This window comes from Capra hircus, chromosome 4, assembly GCF_001704415.2.
Source record: "Capra hircus breed San Clemente chromosome 4, ASM170441v1, whole genome shotgun sequence".
NCBI lineage: Eukaryota > Metazoa > Chordata > Mammalia > Artiodactyla > Bovidae > Capra > Capra hircus.
Genome location: NC_030811.1, coordinates 87,312,734 through 87,318,805, shown reverse-complemented (window position 1 = coordinate 87,318,805; position 6,072 = coordinate 87,312,734).

The following is a 6,072-nucleotide window of genomic DNA, read 5'->3' as shown; positions in this document are numbered from 1 at the left end:
ACATCACTTACAATATCTCCTACGATGTCTCACATTAAAAACCTTTCTTTGAGGGCTAAATTCACTGAAAGTTTTTGGCATAGTTCCTCTTTTCTGCTAATGAGATTTAAACAACTTTTCCTTTAAGCTATAGCTGCCAGGAAGCTCAGCAAAATTTGAATCATATGAACAGTATCTATTTATTGTTCCCTTTTTGTTATTTAAATGATTTCAAATCTTGTGTAAAAAGAGGGAAGGGTGGGGAAGAAGGAGGAATTAAGAGTTAGAAAAAATATTTATACACTTAAAGGTACAGGAATAAATGTACATGCAAAAATAACTGAAGAAGAGGTTGTACCTTTTGAAAATTGAGTGTCAGGAGATGTCATATATTAATAGTTCATAAATACCAGTGCCATAGTATTTTAAAACCTAAAACATGAGAAAGGTTATTATGAGCGCTAACTCAGAGAAAATTTGGAATTAAGTGGCCACAGAGGAAACGTGGTTATTGGTAAGGAGGGAGGAATGTGGGCTTTCCTTGTGAAAGTGACAGCCACGTTGACAGGTGTGTAAAGGACAGTGAAGAGGCTGGGTGAGATGAGAGATTCATACTGGGGCTGTATACAGAGAGATGGAGAGATGGTAACGACTGATGAAAAGCCAGACCTGGGTTTGGCTCCTGGGTCAGGAAGATCCCCTGGAGCAGGGAATGGCAACCCACTCCAGTATTCTTGCCTGGGAAATCCCATGGACAGAGGAGCCTGGCAGGCTGCAGTCCATGCGGTCACAAAGAGCCAGACATGACTGAGTGAAGAATATATTTTTCACTTTTTGTGCATGAAAGCTGTGGAGACACAAACACAAGCTGGCCTTACTTGGGGCTCTTTCTGCTATCCCACATTGTCTCTCAAGATTTGACAATAGAAAGCTGTTGTAGATTTATAAGTTAGAAAGTGCTTTAGAAAGTGTGGCAGAGTAAAGTGGGTGTGGGTTGAAAGCAACTGTAGGGAGAGTGTGTCTTGGCTGAGCTGTTTGTCTTGGCTTGTTCACTTCCAACATGGAAGAAATTTACATGATTCCCTGGACCCTGAAAAGCTATTATAATGCCCCTATGATTAAAAAAAAAAAAAAACCCACCAGATTAGTGCCTGCAGGTTTCCTTATCATCTTATCAAGTGGAGAAAGAATCATCCTGACGTCACAAACACACGGGCTACTTGTCCCTTCAGTGCTCTCCATCAGCTTCCCCAGGCTGAAATCAGTCACCATATGTCAAGCTGTGATGACAAAAGGCGTATTGATCAGGATGTAGTCAGCCAAATTAGGGACCTTGGACTAGAGACTCTGGCCAAGAGCATGTGGCAGTGCCCTCCTTGTGATGAAGACTAGGATAAAGATTTCTGGGGAAAGACCAGCACACTACTTGTGGGGCATAGCCAACTAGCATGGCAACAGCATCCCTTTAAGCAACATAGTTAGGGAACATAAGAGTAACCTGTGTGTTCCCACGTCTCTGCTGTATGTTCTGCTATGAAAATCAATGCCAGACCCTAAAAGACTCTTACTGCTTTCTGCCATGGAAGAGGCTATGGCAACTCCAGTATTCTTGCCTGGAGAACCCTATGGACAGAGGAGCCTGGCAGGCTACAGTGCACAGGGTCACAAAGAGTCGGACATGACTGAAGTGACTTAGCATGCACTTCCGCCCACAATGCATTCTTCACTTTTTTTCCTCCTAATCTAATTAAAGAAAGATAAATTGTCTGTGACTTTCAAAAAAAGGAAGTGTAGCACAGAGGGGATAAGCTGTGAAGAGATAGAACCAAAGAGTCTTTAGTGGTCAAGAAAGAATAGAATTCATGACCAAGAGAAAAAAGAACTTGCTGTTTAGGAAGCACTCCCATGGATGCACTATCATTATAGTTCCTGCATTGAAAAAGGAGAGATTAGTATACAGATTCCCTATTTAGCAGGATTAATAACTTTCTAGAAAGTCATTGTGAACACTCCACTTAAGTTATGCCTGTGTGCTTTGAGCTGTCTCACCTAACTCAGAGGACAGCTGGTTTCCATTCATGTATTACTTTATATTCAGAAGTCAAGAACATTAGATATTAATGATATGGGTTTACACTAAAGTAAACAAAAGCTTCTCTTAGGAACTAACATTCCAATGTATTTCATGGAGGATTCTCTTAAGAAGTCAACTTTCCAGTTACAGAACATGTGATTCCATATCACCACTAGTTTTCAGGAAAATGAAAGGTACTGAAAGATGCCCTTTCCCACGTTTTGGAGCATGAGTTTTATGAATGAGTTTAGACACCATGAACTTAATGCTTGTGCATGCTCAGTTCAGTTCAGTCGCTCAGTCTTGTCTGACTCTTTGTGACGCATTGATTAGAGCATGCCAGTCCTCCCTGTCCACCACCAGCTTGCGGAGCTTATTCAGACTCATGTCCATCAAGTCGGGGATGCCATCCAACCGTCTCATCCTCGGTCATCTCCTCCTCCTGCCTTCAATCTTTCCCAGCATCAGGGTCTTTTCCAATGAGTCGGTTCTTGCATAAGGTGGCCAAAGTATTGGAGTTTCAGTTTCAGCATCAGTCCTTCCAATGAAGATTCAGGACTGATTCCTTTAGGATGGACTGGTTTGATGTCCTTGTAGTCCAAGGGAGTCTCAAGAGTCTTCTCCAACACCACAGTTCAAACGCATCAATTCTTCGGCGCTCAGCCTTCTTCACAGTCCAACTCTCACATCCATACATGACCACTGAAAAACCATAGATAGCCTTGACTAGATGGACCTTTGCTGGCAAAGTAATATCACTGCTTTTTAATATGCTCCCTAGGTTTGTCTTAACTTCTCTTCCAAAGAGCAAGTGTCTTTTAATTTCATGGCTGTATCACCATCTGCAGTGATTTTTTTGGAGCCCAACAAAATAAACTCTGTCACTATTTCCATTGTTTCCCCATCTATTTCCCATGAAGTGATGGGACCAGATGCCATGATCTTAGTTTTCTAAATGTTGAGTTTTAAGCCAGCTTTTTTGCTCTCTTCTTTCACTTTCATCAAGAGGCTCTTTAGTTACTTTTCACTTTCTGCCATAAGGGTGGTGTCATCTGTACATCTGAGGATATTGATATTTCTCCCAGCAGTCTTGATTCCAGCTTGTGCTTCATCCAGCCCAGCATTTCTCATGATGTACTCTGCATAGAAATTAAAATGCAGGGTGACAATAGACAGCCTTAACATACTCCTTTCCAAATTTGGAACCAGTTTGTTGTTCCATGTCTGGTTCTAACTATTGCTTCTTGACCTGCATACCAATTTCTAAAGAGGCAGGTAAGGTGGTCTGATAATCCCATCTCTTGAAGAATTTTCCAGTTTGTGGTGATCCATACAAAGGCTTTAGCATAGTCAGTGAAGCTAACATTGATATTTTCTGGGATTCTCTTGGTTTTTCGATGATCCAATGAATGTTGGCAATTCGATCTCTGGTTCCTCTGCCTTTTCTAAATCCAGCTTGAACATAAGGAAGTTCATGGCTCACATACTGTTGAAGCCTAGCTTGGAGAATTTTGAGCATTACTAGCATGTGAGATGAGTGCAATTGTGTGGTTGTTTGAACATTCTTTGATATTGCCTTTCTTTGGGATTAGAATGAAAACTGACCTTTCCAGTCCTGTGGCCACTGCTGAGTTTTCCAAATTTGCTGGCATATATTGGCTACAGCACTTTCACAGCATCATCTTTCAGGATTTGAAATAGCTCAACTGGAATTCCATCACCTCCACTAGCTTTGTTCGTAGTGATACTTCCTAAGGCCCACTTGACTTTGCACTCCAGGATGTCACGGTTATCTGGATCATGAAGATCTTTTTTGCACAGTTCTTCCGTGTATTCTTGCCACCTCTTCTTAATATCTTCTGCTTCTGTTAGGTCCCTACCATTTCTGTCCTTTATTGAGCCCATCTTTGCATGAAATGTTCCCTTGTAACTCTAATTTTCTTGAAGAGATCTCTAGTCTTTCCCATTCTATTATTTTCCTCTATTTCTTTGCATTGATCACTAAGGAAGTCTTTCTTACCTCTCATTGCTATTCTTTGGAACTCTGCATTCAGATGGATATATTTTTCCTTTTCTCCTTTGCCTTTCACTTGTCTTCTTTTCTCAGCTATTTGTAAAGCCTCCTCAACAACCATTTTGCCTTTTTGCATTTCTTTTTCTTGGGGATGGTCTTGATCACTGCCACCTGTACAACATTATGAACCTCCATCAGTAGTTCTTCAGGCACTCTATCAGATCTAATCCCTGAATCTATTTGTGACTTCCATAAGGTAATTGTAAGGGATTTGATTTAGGTCATATCTGAATGGTCTAGTTGATTTCTGTACTTTCTTCAACTGAAGTCTAAATATTGGCTAGACAGACCTCAGTTCAGTTCAGTTCAGTCTCTCAGTCGTGTCCGACTCTTTGCGACCCCATGAATTGCAGCACACCGGCCTCCCTGTCCATCACCAACTCCCAGAGTTCACTTAGACTCACGTCCATCGAGTCAGTGATGCCAACCAGCCACCTTATCCTCTGTTGTCCCCTTCTCCTCCTGCCCCCAATCCCTACCAGCATCAACGTCTTTTCCAATAAGTCAACTCTTTTCATGAGGTGGCCAAAGTACTGGAGTTTCAGCTTTAGCATTATTATTTCCAAAGAAATCCCAGGGCTGATCTCCTTCAGAATAGACTGGTTGGATCTCCTTGCAGTCCAAGGGACTCTCAAGAGTCTTCTCCAACACCACAGTTCAAAAGCATCAATTCTTCAGCGCTCAGCCTTCTTCACAGTCCAACTCTCACATCCATACGTGACCACTGGAAAAACCATAGCCTTGACTAGTCAGACCTTAGTTGGCAAAGTAATGTCTCTGCTTTGAATATGCTATCTAGGTTGATCATAGCTTTCCTTCCAAGGAGTAAGCGTCTTTTAATTTCATGGCTGCACTCACCATCTGCAGTGATTTTGGAGCCCCAAAAAATGAGGTCTGACACTGTTTCCACTGTTTCTCCATCTATTTTCCATGAAGTGATGGGACCAGATGCCATGATCTTTGTTTTCTGAATGTTGAGCTTTAAGCCCACTTTTTCACTCTCCTCTTTCACTTTCATCAAGAGGCTTTTTAGTTCCTCTTCACTTTCTGCCATAAGGGTGGTGTCATCTGCATATCTGAAGTTATTGATATTTCTCCCAGCAATCTTGATTCCAGCTTGTGTTTCTTCCAGTCCAGCGTTTCTCATGATGTACTCAGCATATAAGTTAAATAAGCAAGGTGACAATATACAGCCTTGATGTACTCCTCTTCCTATTTGGAACCAGTCTGTGTTCCATGTCCAGTTCTAACTGTTGCTTCCTGACCTGCATACAAATTTCTCAAGAGGCAGATCAGGTGGTCTGGTATTCCCATCTCTTTCAGAATTTTCCACAGTTTATTGTGATCCACACAGTCAAAGGCTTTGGCATAGTCAATAAACCAGAAATAGATGTTTTTCTGGAACTCTCTTGCTTTTTCCATGATCCAGCAGATGTTGGGAATTTGATCTCTGGTTCCTCTGCCTTTTCTAAAACCAGCTTGAACATCAGGAAGTTCACGGTGCATGTATTACTGAAGCCTGGCTTAGAGAATTTTGAGCATTACTTTACTAGCATGTGAGATGAGTGCAATTGTGTGATAGTTTGAGCATTTTTGGCATTGCCTTTCTTTGGGATTGGAATGAAAACTGAGCTTTTCCAGTCCTGTGGCCACTGCTGAGTTTTCCAAATTTGCTGTCATACTGATGCAGCACTTTCACAGCATCATCTTTCAGGATTTGAAATAGCTCCACTGAAATTCCGTCACCTCCACTAGCTTTGTTCCTAGTGATGCTTTCCAAGGCCAACTTGACTTCACATTCCAGGATGTCTAGCTCTAGATGACTGATCACACCATCATGATTATCCAGGTCGTGAAGATCTTTTTTGTACAGTTCTTCTGTGTATTCTTGCCACCTTTTCTTAATATCTTCTGCTTCTGTTAGGTCCCTACCATTTCTGTCCTT